Here is a 24,628-nt window from a genome sequence, read left to right on the forward strand (position 1 = left end):
ACAATGCATTAGTGTTCCAATTTTCCCACATCTTCTCCAACATTTATCATTTTCCTGTTTTGTCATGTTGGCCAATCTGATAGGTGTGATGTGGTACCTCAGAGTTGTTTGGATTTGCGTTTCTCTAATCAATAGTGATTTAGAGTATTTTTTCATATGACCCTAGATTTCTTCAATTTCTTCATTTGAAAACTGCCTGTTCATATTGGGGAATGACTTGTATTCTTATAAATTTGACTTAATTCTCTATATATTTTAGAAATGAGGCCCTTATCAGAGACACTGGTTGTAAGAATTCTTTCCCAGTTTTCTGCTTCTCTCCTAATCTTGGTTGCATTGGCTTTGTTTGTGCAAAAACTTTTCAATTTAATGTAATCAAAATTATCCATTTTGCATTCCATATTGTTCTCTGTCTCTTGTTTGGTCATAAATTCTTTTGTTCTCCATAAATCTGACAGGTAAACTATTCCTTGCTCTCCCAGTTTGCTTATGGTATCAACCTTTATATCTAAATTGTGTACCTATTTTGACTTTATTTTGATATATGGTGTAAGATTTTGGTCTATGCCTAGTTTCTGCCATAATGAGTGAAAATATTTTTGAAAGCTTACTTTGTGCTTAGCATTAAATTGGGTACTATGGAAATTACAAAAGAAGAATAAGACATGCTACCTGCTCTCAAGGAGTTTGTAATATAATAATTTTTAGATATCAGCTCTAACATGTAATGCCTTTTCCATTTATAGTGTTTTCTCCAGTCTAGTTTGGAGAGGAAAAAAAACTTAAAAAAGTAATAGCAGAAGAGACAACACTAAGAATGGCAGCTGAGAAGATAGTATTAAAGTAAGCAACATGGAGAAGAAAGAAGAGAGGGAGAAGAGGGGAAAAGGGATACAAGGCATCCATCATCACAGAATACTAAAGTGATTACAGAAGAGTAATAGCAGGTATTAATGAAATAGTGTAAACAGTGGTGGCAATGTGAAAAACAATAATAAGCAGAATGAGTCTTACAGTTTTTGGACATAGCCAGTATAGGAGTTTGTTTTGATTGACTATGCATATTTGTTATGGAGGTTTTGTTTTTCTTTCTCAGTGGGGAGGTAGGAGTAAGGAGAGAGAGAAAATAAGTGTTTATTAGTTGAAAAAATAAAATTTAATTTAAAAAGAATAAACTACTGCTCAAATGAGTATATTTAATCAGAACTATAATGATGTCTAAAAGCAATAAAATGACCAAGCACTATCACTGCCCAGGTTGGGTACCCTCTTCCCTCACTGGTCCTGTAAAGACACACTGCCTAAAATTTGTGCCCAAGTTTAACTTAAAAAAAAAAAAGACTCTATGCAGGTCTTGCAATCTTCTAAAGGAGACAATTGGGTATAGTAGAAAGAGGACTGAATTGGGAGTCAGATGGTCTGAGTCATGAGCCATCAAAGGAGTTAGAAAATAATGGGTCACAGATAGAATGAGAACCATTGTTACAGAAGCTAACAGGAGGCCGTTTTAGCAGAAGTCAGGGTGTGGGCTGTGTTGATGGGATATATTGTTTTGGGGGCTGTTTTGCTGATTGATTTTCTACTCCCTGCATTCAAACACAGCATATTCTATATTCTTCCTTAAATTTTTGTTGCCAAGTCTCTATAAGTTTCTATAAGAAAACAAAAAGTAATTGAGCAACCTTTTGGGAGAAGAACTCACTATTTGAGAAAAACTGCTGGGAAAACTGGAAAAGAGTAAGGCAAAAACTAGGCATAGACCAAAATCTTACACCATATATCAAAATAAAGTCAAAATAGGTACACAATTTAGATATAAAGGTTGATACCATAAGCAAACTGGGAGAGCAAGGAATAGTTTACCTGTCAGATTTATGGAGAACAAAAGAATTTATGACCAAACAAGAGACAGAGAACAATATGGAATGCAAAATAGATAATTTTGATTACATTAAATTGAAAAGTTTTTGCACAAACAAAGCCAATGCAACCAAGATTAGGAGAGAAGCAGAAAACTGGGAAAGAATTCTTACAACCAGTGTCTCTGATAAGGGCCTCATTTCTAAAATATATAGAGAATTAAGTCAAATTTATAAGAATACAAGTCATTCCCCAATATGAACAGGCAGTTTTCAAATGAAGAAATTGAAGAAATCTAGGGTCATATGAAAAAATACTCTAAATCACTATTGATTAGAGAAACGCAAATCCAAACAACTCTGAGGTACCACATCACACCTATCAGATTGGCCAACATGACAAAACAGGAAAATGATAAATGTTGGAGAAGATGTGGGAAAATTGGAACACTAATGCATTGTTGGTGGAGTTGTGAAATGATCTAACCATTCTGGAGAGCAATTTGGAACTATGCCCAAAGGGTTACAAGTGTGTGCATGCCCTTTGAACCAGCAATAGCACTTCTAGGGCTGTATCTCAAAGAGACCATAAAAATGGGAAAAGGACCCATGTGTACAAAAATATTTATAGCAGCTCTTTCTGTGGTGGCAAAGAATTGGACATTGAGGGAATGCCCGTCAATTGGGGAATGGCTGAACAAGTTGTGGCATATGAATGTAATGGAATACTATTGTGCTATAAGAAATGATGAGAAAGTGGACTTCAGAAAAACCTGGAAAGACTTGTATGGGCTGATGCTGAGTGAGCAGAAGTGAGCAGAACCAGGAGAACATTATACAGTAACAGCCATGTTGTGCAACGATTAACTTTGATAGACTTAGCTCTTCTCAGCAATGCAAGGATCTAGGACATCTCCAAAAGTCTCGTGATGGAAAATGCTATCCACGTGCAAAGAAAGAACTATGGATTCTGAATGCAGATCAAAGCATACCATTTGCTCTTTTTTTCCCTTCTGTTTTGTTTAGTTTCTTCTTTCTTGTGGTTCTTTGTATTGGCTCTAATTCTTCTTTACAACATGACTAATGTGAAAATATGTTGAATAGGAATGTATATGTAGAGCCTATATCAGATTGCATGCCATCTTGGGGAGGGAAGTAGAAAGAGAGGGGGAGAACATTTAAAACTCAAAAGCTTGTGGAAGTGAATATAGAAAGCTAAAAATAAATTAATAAAAAAAGAATAATAGTTCTGTGAGCTCTTCTAAGGATGTTTCTTCAGCAAGTTGTTGATTGAAAGGTGGGTAAATAGAGAGGGAGGACAGAAACAATTTCCTACTGGGAATAATTGCCATTTGTCGTTTTGTTGTACTTACAGCCTGTCTTTTATGGGAGTACCTCAAAGAACTTTCCTCAAATTAAACTGTATACCATGTCTTTTGAAAGTATTATTTATCTCCCCATCTATCTTTTAAACAAATGGGAGACTAAGGCATTGAGTAGCCCACCCAAAATCAAGCAACAAATCTTTGGAAATGAGATGAGAACCTGAGATTTCTGACTCATAGGCTATATTTCCTGCTTCCAAATACAGTTAAGATAAAACAATGCAAAACACGCCCTATCCACAACTGTTCAATCCAGGATCTCAAATGTTCTCTCCCCTCCTTCCTCTCCTATGAATAGAAAGAATAGACATAATTAACAGTAATATCCCAGTTACTTTGGAGAGTTCTGCCAATTGCAATATGTTCCTAATGAGATAATAGCCTCAGGGACTTACATCACCAGGTGCCCTAGACACCTTATGTTTCTTCAAAGCTGTAATTATCCCTTGACTATTGAACCCCAATTTGCTGCCTTACCAAATAAATAAGCAATTGTTTAGCAGTGGTGACAAATAGACTCTCATAGTAGGAGCAGAAGGACAAGAAAGGTTGTAGGAGAAATACAAAGAAATATATTTTGCCTCCTTGAAAGAAAACACCGTATTTGGGTCCCAGGGAAAGCAGGAAGATACAAAGGAGTATCTTGCAGACTTACCACTAACTTTTGGCTTAAAGTCCAGTTGACGAACTGTCTGAAAGTCAGGGGCTTAGGAAAATCAATGAATGGTGATAAATTAACTAGCCCATGTCATATTCTATTGCAGTAAGTCTTCTGTTGTCTTTGGAATCAACAGATAGATGGACTTTTTTTTGTCCATTAATTTATTTATTTTTAGTTTTCAGCATTCACTTCCACAAGATTTTGAGTTCCAAATTTTCTCCCCAACTCGTCCCTTCCCCAACCCCAAGACAGCATGCATTCTGAATACCCTTTGTCCTAATCTGCACTCTCTTCTATCTCCCCCTCCCCCCTCTTATCCCCTTCCTCTTCTGTTTTCCTGTAGGGCAGGATAGATTTCTATAGCCTATTGCCTGTATATCTTATTTCTCAGTTACATGTGAAAACAATTTTTTAACATTTGTTTTTAAAACTTTGAGTTCCAAATTCTCTCCTTTCCTCCCTCCCTACCCACCCTCATTGAGAAGGCAAACAACTCAATATAGGATATACTTGTATAGTCATGCAAAACACTTCCATAGTAGTCATGCTGTGGAAAACTAACTATATTTCCTTCATCCTCTCCCGCCCCCTGTTTATTCTATTCTCTCTTTTGACCTTGTCCCTCCTCAGAAGTGTTTGCTTCTGATTACCCTCTCCCCCAATCTGCCCTCCTTTCTATCATCCTTCCATTCTCTTCTCCCCTTCCCCCCTATTTTCCTGCAGGGTAAGAGATTCCCTTACCCAATTGAGTGTGTATGTTATTCCCTCCTTAAGCCAAATCCAATGAGACTAAGATTCACTCATTCCCTCTCATCTTGTCCCAATTCCTGTCCACTGTAAAAGCCTGTTCTTGTCAGTTTTATGTGAGATAATTTACCCCATTCTACCCCTCTCTTTCTCCTTCTCCCAGTATAATTCTCTCTCACCCTTTAATTTTATTCTCCAGATATCATCCATTCATCTTCAACTCACCCTGTGCCCTCTATTTATCAATCTATCTATACATATAATTTTTTCCTTCCAACTACCCTAATACTGACAAAGGTCTCATGAGTTACAAATATCATCTTTTCATGTAGGAATGTAAACAGTTCAACCTTAATAAGTCCCTTTTGATCTCTCTTTCCTATTTACCTCTTCATGCTTCTGTTGAGTCTTGTATTTGAAAGTCATATTTTCCATTCAGCTCTGGTCTTTTCATCAAGAATGCTTGAGAGTCCTCTATTTCACTGAATGTCCATTTTTTTCCCCTGAAGGATTATACTCAGTTTTGCTGGGTAGGTGATTCTTGGTTGTAATCCTATCTCCTTTGCCCTCCAGAATATCATATTCCAAGCCCTGCAGTCCCTTAATGTAGAAGCTGCTAAATCTTGAGTTATCCTGATTGTGTTTCCACAATACTTGAATTGTTTCTTTTTGGCTGCTTGCAATATTTTCTCCTTGACCTGGGAATTCTAGAATTTGGCTACAATATTCCTAGGAGTTTTCCTTTGGGGATCTCTTTCAGGAGGTGATCAGTGGATTCTTTCAATTTCTATTTTTCCCTCTGGTTCTAGAATATCAGGGCCATTTTCCTTGATAATTTCTTGAAAGATGATGTCTAGGCTCTTTTTTTTGATCCTGGCTTTCAGATAGCCCAATCATTTTTAAATGATCTCTCTTGGATCTATTTTCCAGATCAGTTGTTTTTTCAATGAGATATTTCACACTGTCTTCTATTTTTTCATTCTTTTGGTTTTGTTTTACAGTGTCTTGATTTCTCATAATGTCACTAACTTCCAACTGTTCCATTCCAATTTTTAAGGAAGAATTTTCTTCAGTAAGCTTTTGGACTTCCTTTTCCATTTTGTCAATTCTGCTTTTTAAGGCATTCTTCTCCTCATTGGCTTTTTGGACCTCTTTTGCCATTTGGATTAGGTTATTTTTAAGGTGTTATTTTCTTCAGTAATTTTTTGGGTCTCCATTAGCAAGCTGTTGGCTAGTTTTTCATGATTTTCTTGCATCACTCTCATTTCTCTTTCCAATTTTTCCTCTACTTCTCTTACTTGCTTCTCAAAATCCTTTTTGACCTCTTCCATGGCCTGGGACTGATTCATATTTTTCTTGGAGGCTTTGAATGTAGGAGCTTTGACTTTGTTGTCTTCTTCTGGTTGTATGTTTTGATCTTTGTCACCAAAGAAAGATTCTATAGTCTGACTTTTTTTTTGCAGTTTGCTCATGACCTCAGTCAATTACTTGAGTTTTAAACTCTTTGTTAAGGTAGGGGTCTGCTTCCAGTGTGGAGAATCTGCTGTCCCAAGCTTCAGGGGTTTTGTGCAGCTGTTTTCAGAGGTACTTCTAGGGACCTGTAAGTTTTCATTTCTTCCAAGGTGGTATGATCAAGGGTGAGGTGTTTACTCCTTTCCTGGCCTGTGCTCTTGTCTATGAGTGACCACAAGCACTCTTTTCTTCCTTGGAACTGTCGGGAGGATTCACTCTCCACCAAGGCACAAGCTCCATCATGCCAGCACTCCTCCTCACCCCAGGATTGCCACCCAGAACTGTGACCCAGATCCAAGCACAGACAAAGCAAAAGAATCCTGCCTCAGCACTAGCAGAGAGATCCCTGCAATCTCCTTCTGATCATCCACTTGACTCCCCCTCAGTGTGTGGGCTAGAAGCTCTGGAAGCAGCCCCTGCCCCAGGGTTGTGCCAGAACTGGGGCTGGGACCAAGCTTCTCTCTCACTATGGTCACAGACTTTTCCTACTAATCTTCTAAGTTGTCTTTGGTGTTTGGTGTTGAGAAGTCTGGAAACCACCACAGCTGCCCATGATTTAGTCCCTTGAGGCCTGCTCCAGGTTCGCTGAGGCCTGTTTTGCCTGAGCGCCCATGTTGAACTGTGTTTCTTTCCCAGCCTGCCATGATAGACCTTTCCAATCAACCATCCAGGTTGTCTTGGGCTGGAAATTTGTTTCACTCTATCTTTTTGTGGGTTCTGCTGCTCTAGAATTTGTTTAGAGCCATTTTTTACAGGTATTTGGAGGGGTTTGGGGGAGAGCTCAAGCAAGTCACTGCTTTTATTCTGCCATCTTGGGTCCATCCCCTAGATGGACTTTTTTTTTACACATATATTTTAATAATCATCATGATGAAACCTTACTTTTATCATATTATGCATAAAAGGTATCTTTGATAAACAGTCCATTTTCTCCCCAAGACTTGATTATGGTCCATAGGTTTTTTTTTTTTATTTGCTATACTTCATTTAACATTAATTTTTAAAAATTTTGAGTTCCAAATTCTCTCCCTCCCTTCACCCCTCTCCCACCCATTGAGAAGGCAAGGAATATGATCTCAATTATACATATGAAGTCATGTAAAATGTATTTCCATATTTGCCATGTTGAAAAAAAAACTAGAAAAATGAAGTAAGTGAAAAAAGTATGCTTCAATCTGCACTCAGAGTTCAACAGTTCTCTCTTGGGATGCGGACAGAATTTTTCATCATGAATCCTTTGGAATTGTTTAGGATCATTGTTTTGATCAAAGTAGCTGAGCCTGTCATTATTGATCATTGTTACAATATTGTTGCTGTTATATACAATGTTCTCCTGAGTGTGCTTACTTCACTTTGTATCAGTTCATATAAGTCTTCCCTGGTTTTTCTGAAATTGGATGTACTTTTATAAATAAAAACAAGAGAATTTTTGACATTAGTCAAAGAGAGTTAAGACCCTTTTTTAAAAAAAAAATCCATTTCTATTTATTAGGAGAGAAGCTTGGGATGAATTACCATGAGATCACTATGACTCAGCCAACCAAAAAAAAAAAAAAGCCTGATTTACAAAAACAAACCCAAATATCTAACAAGCAAACAAAAAACCCATGAGACAGAGTTTATAGAAGAGTCTGGCCCTAACTGAATAGGACAAGAGAAACTAGAAAATGGTAACAGTTACAGCAGCCAGTCCTGAACTAGTGAAAACAAGTTGATGAATTGTTACTGGAAGAAAGCAAAACTATCATTATAACAGCTAGATTATACCTTTTTATTTAAATTTTAAACTGAAAGGGACCTTTGGCCTTTTAAACATAACCCCAATGTCAGTTGGCAACCTAGTCAAGATCTTTTTTGATCATACTATCATAGATCTTTGTAGCTGGAAAGAACTTTAGAGATAATCTACTTCAAATCCCTAATTTTACAGATTAGAAAAATGAAATCTGTAATTTTCAACAATGAGGGAAGGAGCCAGAGTCATCTTATTCCTTATTATATAAAGTAAACCTCTTTTAAAACTAGTCTTCTGATGGAGCAGTTGAGTACTTACCCATACTGCTATTGCAAGAGGCTTGATCACTTGAGTCCCTGATCAAATTGATGAATCTTCCTCTCCCCCACCAATAATCTGATGAAATTACATGGCATGAACCACTGTGTAGAAGCATCTGAGGATCATTCCTCTATGGACTTTGGGCATGCCCACTGGCATCTTGCTGAGGGGACCCACAAAACCCAATTACTGATTGGGTTTCAGAGACTGGGATGATCGACTGATGAAGACAGCCTCTTGTTGGAGAACCTGTCCTTCTTTATGATTTATAAAATCTAGTAACAGATCAGGTCTTTCTCCTCTCTTTCCTCCTATCTTCTTCCCTTTCTCCTCTTAGCATAGGACCACATGGTCCTGGACATGTACTTGTCCAGAGTTTCTGAGTACAAGTCAGAAACTAGAACTCCTGAGAGAGGAGCTCAAGAGACAGTAGCAGGTAGGGCACTTAATTTCTGCAGAAACACACATTAGAATCAGATATGTGCATGATCTACTCCACCCAAGCTTGAGTCTGGTGATGACAGGCACAGCTTTGGTTACAGACCACCTCAATAAAGTAAATATTGTAATAAAGTGAGTCACATGAATTTTTTGGTTTCCCAATGAATATAAAAATTGTATTTAAGTGTACAATCACATTATGTTTAAAAAAACAATGTACAGGCTTAGATCCTTAAAATCTAGCCAATACTTCACAGACTCTCAGACTCTTTAAGAGTCTGCCCAATATAACTGATGTTCTAATAAACCTTGTCTTTGGCTGAAAGAAGGCTTGGGTCAAATTCTTTCAGGCAGGACCTGCGTGTCATGATTTTGGGGTCCCAGCATCCCTGAACCCCTAAACCTCAACATTTTGGTGACCTGTACTGGGAAACTGCCTAACCCCAAGTTCTTCTCTAACCAAGACTGGAAGGTATGTAAGCCTCTCCCTCCCTCCACCTCCTTTCTTGCTCTGCAGTTGAGGTCGCTTTCCAAGCACCAAGGCTTGGAGGTGCTTTTCGGGCAGTTATGAGGCTGTCTCGCAATTGGTCTGACGCTCTCAGGCTCTCGGTCCATTGTGGCGGTTTGAGGTCATGGACCTGGGCACACCTTCCGCAGCATAGAGGACAAGGACGGACACCCTATCCAGAAGCATATGGCAGATTGTGTCATTTCTCTGGGCACTAGAGAATTGGGGAAAACTGCAGTTGCTGTTTGGTTCCCTGAGGCTTACTTACTGCCTTCCCTCTACACCTCTGAATTCTCCTTCATGTAGGTTACAGGGGAAAGTTAGAACAGCTGAAAATATCTTGGCAGATTCTGGACATTTTGTGATTGATCATTAAAGAGTTTGGAACTCCTCCTTACAACCCTGGTCACTCTTTTCTCCCACTCCCTTCCCTTGCGTCAAGAGGGTATCTGCTAACCCCACTCACAGGAGAAGAGAGTTTCATCCTTTGATTTCACCTTCCCCCACCTGGGAAAAAAAGGAGCAGGGAGGGGCAACAGTTACAGCATGGGCCCCCCTGGCAATGGCCTTGGGCCCTAGGGCAACCTTTGCCTGGAAGCATCACCCAAGTTCAGCACATCCTGCTCAAGGTAAAGAAGCTAGCCTATGAACTTGGTAAGCACTCACTTTTAAATTTGCAGTTTTAACTGTTAATGATGAGATGTTGATTCTCTGTGTAAAGTAATTTGGAAATGAATTTAACAAAACTGAAGTCACCTGATTGGTAATGGGTTTATTTTAAGTTTCAAATTGGTGAACTTTTCTATCAGTTATGTCGAGCAACTTTTCATAATTTGGTTACTGCTAAAATAATTCGGCTATTGTTGGTTACTGTTTTAATGTGTAAACTTGCCCAAAAGCTTGTTTGAGTTATGACTTGCTGGGAATTTGCAAGTGTATAGAAATTTCTAAGGATCAGCTTTTTACTGTAGTACAAATTTAAATTAGAAATGTAAAGCCTGGAAAAGTTTTTCCTAAACTGTGATTAGTGAAACTTACTGTTTGAGGTAAAAGCTCGTAGGATTTTATTTTAAGTTGTCTGATGGATCATAACAATCCATTGATAATCAGTAATCCACCATCTGAGAGAAATGCCACAATCTACTCAGAGAATGTGATAGTAGTGGGAAGTCAGCATTGGGAAAAGCTGAGAGGACAATTTTAGCCTCAGTCTGAGATGGGATCCTCCTGGCTCAGTTTCCCTGGTGGGGTTGGGATCTGGACCCCAGAAAGGAAAAACCCCAGACTTTCCCACTTGGCCAAGTCTCTGGCATTCACCTGATGCTATAATCCCATCAACTGGGCCTTTTGTTATTGCCCACACCCAATTCTGTTACCCTTTATCTATCCTGGCATTCCATTGTCTTACCTCCCTATGGCCCCTGGTCATTTCCCACACTTAATCCTAGCTAGGCTCCATTGTCCTGGTCCCAGGAGTCCTGTTCATCCCAGGTTACTGGCCACTCCCATTCAAATCTTCCTTAGACCCCTCCTCCAGTCATCCCAAACTACTTGGCCACTCTAGATCCTTCCCACAGTCTTTCTGTACGTAAGGTCCATTTGGTCTCCATTAAGATGCTCAGATTCCTAAAATCTAGCCACTGCTCAGATTCTTAGAATCTAGCCAACAGCCGATAGATGCTCAGATTCCTTAAGAGTTTGGCTAATATGGCAGATCTTTAATAAATCTTGTCTTTGGCTGAAAGAAGGCTTGGGTCAAATTCTTTTGGGGAGGACCTGCATGTCATGATCTCGGGGTCCCAGCACCCCTAAACCTCTGGACCTCATCATCCCCATTATGCTCCTTTGAAAGGGAATGTTACCCACCTGGCTATTCCTTAGTCTGGCTATGAGGTGATTTGATACTGCATGGTTGGAAAACTGAATTATGTGAATCCAAACAGAGCTAAAGATGTTTTATCCTGTCACATCTGGGCCCTGCAGTCTTTTCTATTATATTTGTGTCTTCCACACTTCAGGCCATTCACCTACAGTTGGTAGCGAACAGCAGGTACCAGACAGTGTCCTTCTATCGTTCTCTGCATGCAATCTGTGCTCTGTTTCAGTCAACCTCCTCTTTGGGACCCCCTCAAGGCAGGGACAGCTCTATGCCTCTTGCCAGCAGAAAGCAGTTTCAGAAGCCGAGACCTTTGCCCCTTACACCAAAAGAATTTGGGTCATATTTATTTGACTGGGGAATGATGAGAATGGGATCTAGAGCCCAAAAAGGAAAAACCCTGGACTTTCCCACAAGGCCAAATCTCTGGTCCATCTCGTCTTCATTAAGGTGCTTAGATTCTTAAAATCTAGCCACTACTTAGATTCTTATAATCTAGCCAAATGCTTAGATTCTTAAGATCTAGCCAATACTTCACAGATTCTCAGACTCCTTAAGAGTCTGCCCAATATAACTGATGTTGTAATAAACCTTGTCTTTGGTTGAAAAAAAAGAGCCAATGTACATACCTAATTAATAAATCCTTTATTGCTAAAAAATGAGAACCATCATGTGATCCTTCAGTGCATTATAATCTTTTTGTTGGTGGTGGGTCCTGCTTTGATATTGATGGCTGCTGACTAATTCTGATAGAGGTTGCTGAAGGTTGGATTGGCTGCGGCAATTTCTTAAAATAAGACAACAAAGTTTGCCACATTGACTCTGTTCCTTTCACTTGAACACTTAGTGTTATTAAATGGCCTAATTTCAATATTGTTTTGTCTCAAAGAATAGGGAGGCCTGAGGAGAGGGAGAGGGAGAGAGATGGGGAATAGCCAGTGGGTGGAGCAGTCAGAACACGTACAACATTTATTGATTAGATTTCTTATTTTATATGGGCACAGTTTGTGGTGCCAAAACAATTACAGTGCATCAAAGATCACTGATAGATATCACCATAGAAGATATAACAGTGAAAAAGTCTGAAATATTGTGAGAATTACCAAAATATCACACAGACACAATATGAGTGTGATGAGGATGGGAGCTAAATCCCCAAAAAAGGAAAAACCCTGGACTTTCCCACAAGGCCAAATCTCTAGTGTTTGCCTGAGGCTATAATCCCATCAACTGGCCTTTCTTTTTGGCTATACCCAATCTCCCAATTCTCTGTTACCCTTAACCTAGTCTAGCCCTCCCTATGGGCCCCGGCTATTTCCCACACCTAATCCTAGCTAGGCTCCATTCTCCCTTAGGCCATGTGGTCCAGGACCCAGGAGTTCTGTTCACCCCAGTTTACTGGCCACTCCCATCCAGATCCTCCTTAGACCCCTCCTCCAGTCACCCCAAACTACTTGCCACTCTTAGATCCCTCCCACAGTCTTTCTGTATATAAGGTCCACCTGGTCTCCATTAAGACACTCAGATTCCTAAAATCTAGCCACAGCTCAGATTCTTAGATTCTAGCCAATAGCCCATAGATGCTCAGATTCCTTAAGAGTCTGGCTAATATGGCGGATCTTTAATAAATCTTGTCTTTGGCTGAAAGAAGGCTTGGGTCAAATTCTTTTGGGCAGGACTGGAGTGTTGAGATCTTGGGGTTCTAGCACCCCCAACCTCTAGACCTCATCAAGTGCATGCTATTGGAAAAATGGTGCTAATAGACTTGCTCAATGCTGGATTGACACAAACCTTCAATTTGTAAAAAAACCAACAACAACAAAAAAACCCCGCAATATTTGTGAAGCATAATAAAGCAAAGCACAAACAAGGTATGCCTGTATATCTTTTAGAGAGGGAAAAGGGAATTTCCTGACACTCCTTAAAGAATGAAGAGTATTTTTTACCTGGTTCCTCAGCAGTGTCAAACTAGGAAAACACAGACCATGAGTTACTTAAATGTTGCAGGTCCAAGGAAAAGAGATTGCTTATTAGGCAGTTTCCAAAATAAGTTTATCTTCTGGGAGGAATATAACCACAAGATACTACTACAGGGCCTAAGGAGACAGTATACAACTCCGTGGGAAGGAAAGGTTTGCTCAAATGTCAATGTGTTGTCATGATGGCAATCCTAAATCCAGGTCTTTTCCAAGGGGAGTTGATAGATTATTTTTGTACTTTATATGTTTTCTATATCTGCTTCTGTGAATCCTTTGCATCTTCTGCATTCTTACTTTCTTGCATTTTTTTTTGGTGAGGCAATTGGGGTTAAGTGACTTGGCCAGAGTCACACAGTTAGTTAAGTGTTATGTGTCTGAGGCCGGATTTGAACTCAGGTCCTCTAGACTCCAGGGCCGGTGCTCTATCCACTGCACCACCTAGCTGCCCCTGGATTCTTTTTTTTTTTTTTTTTTTACTTTTAGGCAGTTGGGGTTAAGTGACTTGCCCAAGGTCACATAGCTAGTAAGTGTCAAGTGTTTGGTCTGAGGCTGGATTTGAACTCAGGTCCTCCTGACTTCAGGGCCGGTGATCTATCCACTGCGACACCTAGCTGTGCCCCTGCATTCTTACTTTCTAAGAATTTACACACACTGATGCCCACTGAAGGAAGAAGCAAAGGGTAATGAAAAAAAACATTGAATGAAGAATCAATCGAGCTGAGCTCTACTCCCAGATCTTTCCCTTAATTAGTTGGGAGATTGAGGAAGTTATTTAGCTTGTTCATTTGCAAAATGAGATTAGCAACCTGATCTCTAAGGTCCCTTCTAGCTGAAAATGGCTAAGATGATTTGATCTGCCAGGATGGGATGGAGTTGCTGAAGTTGGGTCACCCTTAAAAGAAGGACCCCAAAGAAATCAGTCTGTTGAACCAAGATGCTTCAACCCTCAGTTTCTGCTAACAGGAAATAACCCTAGCACTCCAGAACTGCTCAGTGCTTAAGGTTGACAAAGTGTTTTAAAAACATCTCACTTTATCCTAACAACAACCCTGGGAATTTGGGCCTATTATTATCCCCATTTTACAGATGAGGAAACCAAGGCTGAGGGAGGTTAATTAACTTGCCTAGGGTCACTGTGCCACCTTGCTTGGGGCAAAGATTTGCCCTGAGAAAAAGGTAGGAATCAGGACTGAAAGGAAGTAACATGTAGTTTTGTAACTCCATTCAAAACATAATCCAGCCTGAATGACTTTCAGTGATTTTAAGTGAATAGTACAGTGGAAGGAACATGGACTCTGGAGATAAGAGGAGTTGGTTCAAATTCCATCTTTGATGCTTGTGACCTGTATGACCTGAGACAAGTTGCTTAATCTCTTTGGCCTCAGTTTCCTCATCTGTAACATGAGGAAGTTAGACCAAAGGCTTCTGAGGTTCTGGTCTATGAACCTATGAGAATCCTTTAACCTTAATAAACAAAGGTTAAAGTGAGAATGAGAATTTCATATGATTCCATGTCAGATAATTTAGATTGGTGATTTGGTCAGAGAGTATTAGAAAATGTCCTCTCAATTTCTCTGAGCTAGAAAAACTATCAGTCAAAAAAAAAACCACATTAAAATCTTAGTTTAATATAATGTGTAAGGAAAAAAAAATTACAGAATCTGTTATAATTTTCTTCCCTTGACAAAAAATAAAGGTATCCAGTCCTACTACCAAATGATTTTGGCATCCTGCAAAATTAACAATAACTCATTTACATAGTGCTTTTTAAAGTTTACACAACTCTTTTCTCGGAACAATCTGTGGGGTAGATAGTATATTATTATTCCCACTTTATAGATGAGGCAATTGAGGCAAAGAAAGGTGGCATGATTAGCCCAGGGTCTCAGAGCTAGTAAGTATTAGGTCTGAGACTCAAACTTATATCTTTGGATTCCAGGAGTCTTCCCACTGAACCATGCCTCCCATCAAATTATTATTATCCAATTTTATAGAGGAGAAAACTGAGATGGAAAGAAATTTAAATCACCAAGTAGCAGAACCAGAATTTAAACTCAGTTCCTCTAACTCCAAATTTCTTTTTTTTTTTCCAGAAGGCAGAAATTAAGGTCTTTATTTCAAAATCTGAGTTATGGTTAACACCTTTACTGAGTGCAAATGGTAACTTGCCACACCCGTACCAAGTTGTCTGTGTATCCAGCAAATAGGGTCTGGCCATCAGCAGACCTGCCTGAGGAAGTACACTGGGGAGGCTCAGCCTTGCTGCTGGTGCTGATCGCTTCTTGCTTAAGCTCATCCACAGTGATCTTGCCCTCTAGGTCCCAGATCTTGATGCTGGGCCCAGGAGTAGCACAGAGCCAGTAGCGATTGGGGCTGAAGCAGAGAGCATTGATTATGTCACCACCATCCAGAGAGTAGAGGTGCTTGCCCTCACTGAGGTCCCACAACATGGCTTGACCATCCTTGCCTCCAGAGGCACCGAGAGAGCCATCAGGAGAAACTGTAACTGTGTTTAGGCAGCCTGTGAGGCCAATGTGGTTTGTCTTCAGTTTGCAGCTGGCCAAGTTCCAGACCTTGACCAGCTTGTCCCAGCCACAGGAGACAATGATGGGGTTGCTGCTATTGGGTGAAAAACGGACACAAAACACCCACTCTGAGTGGCTGTCATCCTGCACAGTGTATTTACAGACACCCAGGATGTTCCTCAGCTTGATAGTTTTATCCCGGGAACCAGAGACAATCTGGCGGTTGTCTGAAGAGAAGGCCACACTTAGCGCATCCTTGGTGTGACCAACAAAGGGCCTGGTGGTAGTGCCAGTTGTGAGATCCCACAGTCTTAGTGTGCCATCCCAGGAGCCTGAGAGTGCAAATTGGCCATCAGAGGAAATGACCACATCACTAACAAAATGTGAGTGACCCCTGAGGCCACGCTGGGGGATTCCATAATTTGTTTCATCTCTGGTAAGCTTCCACATGATAATGGTCTTATCTCGGGAGGCTGACAGGATCATGTCTGGGAACTGGGGAGTCGTGGCGATCTGGGTCACCCAGCCATTGTGGCCTTTAAGGGTACCCCGAAGGGTCATCTGTTCAGTCATGATGAGATCTCGGTGGATCACTCCAGGAGGAAGGATGGATCCAGATTGCACGGAGAGAGACCAGCCGGCTCTCCTTCATGCCAGGAGCCCAGCCTAACTCCAAATTTCTTTCCCACTACATCAACCTGCCTCCTTGATGGAAGTTGGATTGTTCACATATATCTCATGTAGCTTGTAAACTATCACAAATTAGAAAATCCAAAGACAGAAAGAATAGCTATTCATGGAATAAAGATGCTTGGCTTATTGATACCTTCTCTTAGTGCTACTCTGCTTCCAAATCCAGACCCAGAGAGTATTCTATAGTAAAACTAGACCAGACCAAGCATCAGCTTCTTGCTTACTCAACTTGTCAGGACAATCATTTCCTTTCAGTAGTTTAGATGATAGCTTCCCCTCAAAGGAAATAAATATATGGGATGTTCTAATTTCTTCCATTATAATTTAGGAAGCTAACAAAAAAGTCTTCCATTTGTTATGTGCTGGCCCATTTTCCCTTTTGGGTGACCTTTTCTGAGAGAGAGAGAAAGAGAGAGAGAGAGAGAGAGAGAGAGAGAGAGAGAGAGGAAAGAATCACCCTTTTTCATATGCATTCAAGTAACTAACTTAGAGAAAAAAGTCAGAAAAATAAAATTATTAGGCTTACGTGCAAGTTGAAATTTTTATTTTAAAATTAGAACTAAGTGAGTTGGAAACTTTGTTTCAGTATATTAGTTTCCAATTCAGAACCTGTTCTCAGCACTGTGCACACTACTGCCTTTAAGTAGAGAACTAGGGAATAATCCCAGAAAGAGTTTAATGGGTCTTTGGCCAAGAAGAATAGCCAAATCCAAAGGAGTCTCCAAAATGTCTTCCTTAATCAAAATTTTAAAATACCAACGTTAAAATAAAGTATAATTTTTTTATGTTAAGAAGGAAAAATGAAATAAAACCAAAACCAAAAACAAAAAATATCTCTTTTTGTTCTCTGAACATTTTGTTTTAGGAGAGCAGCTGAGGAGGTACAGGGTAAAAAATATGTGTAGGTTTTTCTTTTTACAACAAAAAAATTAATAAAATGGCTTAATAACCACTGTTGAAAATTTACTTCCTGACTCAACTGATGAAATGTTTACTTTTGTTAAGCTGCCTTTTTTTTCCCTTTTTTTATTCTATATTACAAGGTCAACACGGGGGGGGGATAGAGGGGCATATTCATTAGTAAAAGTGATATATAACAAAAGATATCAATAAAAATTTTAAAAGATTGTTAAAGAAAAGAGAAATGGTGAATAAAAATAGCTCACGTTTGTATAGCCTGACTCGCAAAGAACTTATGATACATTATTTCATTTAAGTCTCCCCCAAATCCTGTAAAATAGATGCTATTATCACTATTCCCATTTTACAGTTGGGACTCAGAGTCTAAGTGATTTGCCTAGGATCACGCAGCTAGTAAATGTAAGAAGTAGGATTCAAACCCAGGTCTTTTGAACTCCGAATCCAATACTATATCCATTATACTGTGCTGCCTCTTCAGAATGAAAGGCAGTAATGGTCAAATTCATATTGTCAGTCTAAAGGCTTAAATATTTTTTCCCAATTCTATTCTTTTAAGGCATTCTTCTCCTCATTGGCTTTTTGGATCTCTTTTGCCATTTGGCCTACTCTGGTTTTTATGGTGTTATTTTCTTCAGTATTTTTTGTGTGTGTGTGTCTTCTTTACCAAGCAGTTGATTCATTTTTCGTTATTTTCTTACATCACTCTCATTTCTCTTCCCAATTTAAAAATAAATTGATTTTCAAAATACTTTTTGAGCTCTTCCATGGCCTGAGACCAATTCATAATTTTCTCAGAGGCTTAGAGCCTCCATGGAGCTTTGACTTTGTTGTCTTCTTCTGAGTGTGTGTTTTGATCTTCCTTGTCACCATAGTAACTTTCAATAGTCAGAGGTTTTTTTCCCCCTTGTCTGCTTATTTTCCCAGACTATTAGTTGACTTTTAACTCTTTGCTAAGGTAGGGCTCTGCTTCCAGGGTGGAGGGCGCACTGTGTCAAGCTTCAGGGGTTTTGTGCAGCTATTCTCTGAGATACTTCTAGGGACCTGTAAGTTTTCAGTTCTTCCAAGGTGGTATGATCTAAGGAGATGTGTTCACTACTCTCCTGGCCTGTGCTGCTATCACAAGCACTCTTTTCTCCCCTGGAACTGTGAGGAGGGTCCCCCCTCCACTGCTGCTGCAAGCTCTGCTATGCTAGTGTTCCTCCTCACCCTGGGACTGTGACCCAAGACTGCAACCTGGATCTGAGTATGGGCAAAGCAACAGTCTTGCCTCAGTGCTAACAAAAAGACTCCATAGTCTTCTGACTAATTGTTCCACACCCTTATTGTCTGTGGGCTGAGAGCTCTGGAAGCAGCCACTGCCTCTGCCCCTGCTGCTGCCAATTCAGTGATGCCCAAGGTCTGCTCCTGGTTCGCTCTCACCCCAGTTGCGACAGACCTTTCCTGCTGACCTTCTAAGTTGTCTTTGTGAGCTGACGGGTCTGGAAACTGCCGCTGCTGCCACTGATGCACTCACTCTGTCGCAGGTTTGCTGGGACCTGGTCTACGCTGGTGTGGCCTGTGCTGGACTGCGCTTCTCAATCACCCTGGTGCAACAGACCTTTCCTGTTGACCTTACAAATTGTCTTGGACTGGAAATTTGTTCCACTCCATCTTTTTATGGGTCCTTCTGCTCTAGAATTTGTTTAGAGTCATTTTAAAGGTATTTGGAAGGGTTTGGGGGAGAGCTCAGGCAAGTCTCTGCCTTTACTCCACCAACTTGGCCCCACCTCTCCTCAGTTCTGCTCTTAATGCTGAGTAAGTAGGAAGAGAATCTTTGTGTTTCTATAGTCTCAGAAGCAAATAAGAACTATCAAGTGATTCAATATTATAATTTCTTATTTTTATCTTTTGCTTTTTATACCACCTTAATGTCTTAATATGTTCCTTCCTATTCTCCTAACCACAGAACCTGCATTTTTTTTCTTTCATTTTTCACAAGGTGTTGCCTTAAAAAGGCAAATAAAAAGCAGAGAAAAAAAAAGCTTTTCAGTAAAACTAATCAACCCATCAACCAATGCTGACTATTATGCAATATTCCACACCTAGGGCTTAACTTCTGCTAAGGGAAGGAGATGCATTTTTGCATTTCTTCTTTGAGGCTGAACTTGATCATTAAAATTATATAGCTTTCAGGTTTTTGTGGGGTTTTATTATTGATGTTGTTCTTTCAATTTACATTGTTATAGTCAACGTGTAGTCTATTTACTTCACTTTTTAAAGAGAAGTCTTCTTATGCTTCTCCACATTTTTCATGTTCATTATCCATCAGCTTCTCTGCCTGGTTTTGACTACACAAACATCATGCTTCCCCCAAATAAGCACATAACCACATATCTTATCATTGTGGAGATTGTTTTAATGTTGATGCTTAACCTCTCCTCAATATGCTCAGTTGCTTCTCCCCTCTGATTGGAAGACTGGAGGGTAAAGCAAAAAAAAAAAAAGTTTACTAACGCCTCCTTTAGAACAGCTGAGAATTGTCCAGACATCTCTTTATTTACCATCAACAGCTCTTCTTCCTTTCAACTCCACTAAGCATCATTTTCTCACAACAGGTACCTTCTGGCGCACTCTTCGCCCTTTTCAGCTTCAATATACAAAAATATATTGTGTTTCCCCATTACATTGTCTTCCCCCATTTGATGGTAAGCTCTTTGAGGACAGGGACTTTCTTTCTAAGTATTATCCCCAGTACCACAGTACACTTGGCTCATAGTAAGTGTTTAATAAATGTTTATTGACCATTTATTTTTATTAATATTCATAATTTCTTATGGTACAGTAATATTATGTTCATTTACCATAATTTGTTTTGCTTTTCCCCAAGTGATGGCATTCTACTTGGTTTCCATTAATTTGCTGCTACAATAAATATATTTTTGTATATGGAACTTTTCTTTCTATCTTTCACTCCCCCCCATCCCTCTGTGCTTGGCATGTATGTCTAGAATTGGGATCTCTGTATCAAAAGGTCTAGACATCTTAGTAACTTTCTTAGCATAGCTCCATATGGATTTCTAGAATGGTTGGACTAATTCACAGATCCACCAATAGTGCATTAGAAATGCCTTGTCTTTCTACAGCCCCTGGAACATTCATTATTTCTATCTTTTTGTCATCTTTGCAATTTGCTGGGTGTGAAGTAAGACTTCAGAGTTGTTTTGATTTGTCTATTTCTTCTTATTAATTAGTTGGAGCAATCTTTGATATGTTTGCTAATAGCTTGCAATGCTCTGAGGACTATTTGTTTATGTCCTTTGCCATAATTTAAAAAAAAAAACAAACCTACTATATAAAAGGACCAGATTTTTTTTCCTTCCAAATCAAAAAACATTTGTCCCTCCCTCTCTCCTATGTTTTTCATTTTTTAAATTAGAAGCAGGCATTTTAACTATGTATGACTAGAATACAACTGTGTGAATATTAACATCAAGGAATCTCAGAAAATACTGGGGTATTAAGAGGATTTCTCAGAAATAGCCTGCAGCCAGAGTTGGGGTGGGGGGGGGTATGGGAGTATTTCTATATAATGCTTTTTTCAAGCTTGACTTTTCCACACAGCTTCCAGAAACAAGTAGCAAGGTACAGCTAATCACTGAGGATTGGCCAGGATGGAGTGATAAGCTCTTTCCTGTAGATTAGGGGCTATTTACCCTTTTTGTGTAATGGCTGTCTTTGGCAGTCAGGTGAAACCTATGGATGCCTTTTCAGAATAATGTTTCTAAGCGCACAAAATAGAATATGTAGGATTACAAAGGAAGCCAAAATCTAGTGAAAATAAAGACATAAGTTTTTCCCCAACCCACAGACCCTCTGACATCTATCACAAAAGCATGGATGCTTTATGAGTCTGTGCCTAGGTAACACAGAAGATAGAGCCCTGAGCCTGGAATCAGGAAAGACTCAAGTTCAAATCCAATCTCAGATACTTACGAGCTATGTGACTTTGGGTAAATCACTTAATCTCTTTCTGGTTCAGTTTCTTGAACTGTAAAATGGAGATAATAATAGCATCTGCCTTCAAATGATCAAATCAAATCAAATCAAAGGATCAAATGAGATTATATTTGTAGAGCACTTAGCCCAATGCCTGGCACATAGTGGGTGCTTAATAAGTGTCTGTTTCTTTCCTGTGGACCCCATGTTAAGAACCTTTGCTCTATAGTTTAAAAATCAATTTCTAATTAAATTTTCTAGCACAAGCTCAAAAAGGGGGAAAAGAATAAGCATTTGTTTAGCATCTATTATATGCCAGGTACCATGCTTAGAGCTTACAGATACTACTGCATTTAATCCTCCCAATAACCCTATTAGGTAGATGCTATTATTCCCATATTCTGCATTTGTAGTCACATAGGTAGTAAGGGTCTGAGGTCATGTTTGAACTCAGGTCTTCCCGACTCCAGGCCTAGTGTTCTATCCACTGTACCCTTTAGGTACCACAAGACTACTGGTTATGTCAATCATTTAAGAATTCAGGTTTCTAATGAAATCAATTTGAATTTCTCCCCTTCCTTTACTAAGGCCCAAATTTCCAGAACTAAAGAATAGGTATCGGAAATCCTGACCATAATGACAAGGAGATTGATTCATAGCTAGTTGTTCACTGTTGCTGGTCTAAAAAAATACCTGCCCCTAAAGACAAGAGTTGATAAAAAAAATTTATTTCTAAGAAGTCAATGTAATTTAGAGCAATTATTCAGGTCTTATGAAATCAAGCACAATTGTTTTACATAACTCTTTTTTCTGTTACAAGAAGAACTCAAGTGGGAGGAGAAAGGAAGGTGGTATTTCAAGAAATGATTGTGATTGAAAAACAAAAATGCTTCGATAAAATTTATTTAAAAGAAAATAAAATCACTTCCAAAAGTGGTTTTATTTTAAGATAACAATTCAGGGGATATATGATGTGAAATAATGTGGATGTAACATATGGTATACATTTATGTTGCCACCGTTGGCCCATCTTTATCATGTCTTCCATTATCTGCTGAGAAAAACACAATGGAAATTGCATCCTTTTATAACATTAAATCAGCTCCTGTTCACTCCTTCCCTTGTTCAAGCTGCCAGAACTACCAGAAATATCTGGACCTAGCCATCCTCCCCCATAACTAGGAGAGCCAAAAATCCTCCATGGAGCCACAAAAACACAGTATAATTCCAAAGGCAGAAGCGATTCTGACAGCAAAAAGGAGGCAAGCAGTAAGAATCAGGTTACGCTCATCCAGTGCTTCTATCCATCACAGGGTACCTGCCCGTACAGGATATACTAACTCTTCATTCAGAGTTTCCAGATGATCTGCCAATTGGGATATTCATTTATTCATTCAACATATATCAAGTTTCCAGGTACTACTGCTTTTCTATTAGGCTAGTCACTTCTACATAATTTGCTACCTCAGATTGATCATAATGTCCCATACTGACAAGGTCCCAGCATCCCCCATGTTACATAAGGTTCTTTCAGGTGTTGCCAGAAAAACCAAGTATAAAGGATATCGTCTCCTTTTCCAAATTTGACAAGACCAGGGAGTATTACAGAAGAGCATAGGAGTTGGCACACTGAGTCAGACCTATGAGCTATCATCTCAGTAATCTGTCTCAGGTATGAACCAAGGAGCATGTTATGCATGGTCATAATCCCTGTTATCTGTCTATAGGCCAAGGTTTGCAAAGATGACAGCTGAGAGGCAGCCCCAAAGCAAAGACAAGTTGAGGTTCAAGAGATCCAGGTACAGGATGGGGTATAAACAAGCCCATAGCCTTTTAATGAATTCATATTGAATTTGCCACTACTCTTACTCCCAAACCAGCTAAGTCTATCTAGATCAAGCAGTTTCTATATCTAGAAGAGTCTAATGTGGTGATCTAATTGGTCCCCTTTTCTAGCTTTCTAGGAAAGATGTCATTCTGTGTTATTTTGCATCTAGGTCAAGTTGCAGAAGTTGTCCCACAAGTGTCTAAGGTTCCTTCCTCAATCAGCATTGCATGACAGCATTGGAGTCTCTCCCTGGGTTCTATATTGAGGCAAACAGCCTAGTCTATGGCCAGCCCTTATCGGCAGTAACTTCCACATCCTCTCTAACTGATTTTGGCCAGCACATCCAAAGGGGACATGTAAACAGTATCCTGACCTCAGATTTCTGCCGACCCAGGAAATACCAAGTCACTGTCCCTGGAACTTAGACCCTAAAGTATGTGTTCTCTAGGAACAATGGGTAGGAACAAAGGATAGGGAGGTCCATGATTTGAGGTTCTCTAAGCAGACCTCTCAATAGACTCCCATATGTCCTCGTAATTTATACCCCCTCCCCCCAGTGTGGAAACATATAGCTTGATCAGACCAGTGGGCTTAAGTTTTAGTGGTGTCAAACTCAAAAAGAAAAAGGGACTAATAAACCATGCATAAGGATCCACTCATATTGACTTAGAAACCCACATATTAACGTTACCTATGTTTTAGTGTATTTTTATTTAGTTTGTTAAATATTTCCCAATTCCATTTTAATCTGTTTTGGGACACCTCTGATCTTAGCCATAATTTCTTTTTACAGACTACAAGAATAGGATAGGGGAAGCAACCTAATGATTAGGATTCTGTTAAGCTCTGTGATTTTCATGAATCTTTCCCCTGAGGCAATGCCCACACATTCCTAGTTTCTTTCAGACTTAAGATATTGTAGTATTCAATGCATATCTCTGCTGTGCATCTTGAGGAAGAGATAGCCTATTCCTCAGTTCCTGTAGTCTTGTTTGGACAGTTGGCTCAACTGTGCATTATTGTATTTTTTTACTGAGTAGATGCAGATGTTCCCCCCATCAAATCTCAACTTACCTCTATAACTGACAGTGAGTTTATGTGTCTCTCTCTGAGTCAAAACTTCAGGCACTGGTAAGAGGAAAATGTCCCTCATGTGTCTTGCTTTTGTGTTCGTGGGAGAAAAGAAAGACTTCAAAATGTTGGAAGTTTGGCTCTGTCTATCTGTGGGTGGCAGGAAGGAGTCAGAAGACTAGCCCCAGCTGATTAGATTGTGAGGTGTAACAGCTGCCTATGAGCACTCCTCTCAGGCTAGGCTAATTAATTAGACTCTTGTCTGAGAGTAGAGCTCCAAGACTTCCCCTGTCTCTAATATCAAAAAAAGATGCCCTGAAAGGAAGACAGTTTTCTTCTGATGTCAATCTCAAAAAATAAGGAATATTGTTCATAATGTTCCTATTTCCCTTAGTACTGTACAGATCTGTCATTTATGAATTTATTTAACCTTTTTTGAAGCTACACATATTTTCAGCCAGTATCATCTCATAATAAGTACAATGAAAAGGGTAGTAGACAAGGAGGTGGCTTATGGCCACTCACACTAGTTGTATGACCTCAGGCAATAGTAATAAAAGTGATAATTTGCACTTCTAAAAGCACATGCAG

General features: G+C 39.5%; 1 pseudogene; it reads right to left on the bottom strand.

Moving 5' to 3' along the window:
* Window positions 1-15,152: 15,152 nt before the first annotated feature.
* On the bottom strand, window positions 15,153-16,137 carry LOC114046262 (annotated as a pseudogene).
* Window positions 16,138-24,628: the final 8,491 nt, after the last annotated feature.

Source organism: Vombatus ursinus, unplaced genomic scaffold (assembly GCF_900497805.2).
Source record: "Vombatus ursinus unplaced genomic scaffold, bare-nosed wombat genome assembly UNPS02014781.1, whole genome shotgun sequence".
NCBI classification, from domain to species: Eukaryota; Metazoa; Chordata; class Mammalia; order Diprotodontia; family Vombatidae; genus Vombatus; species Vombatus ursinus.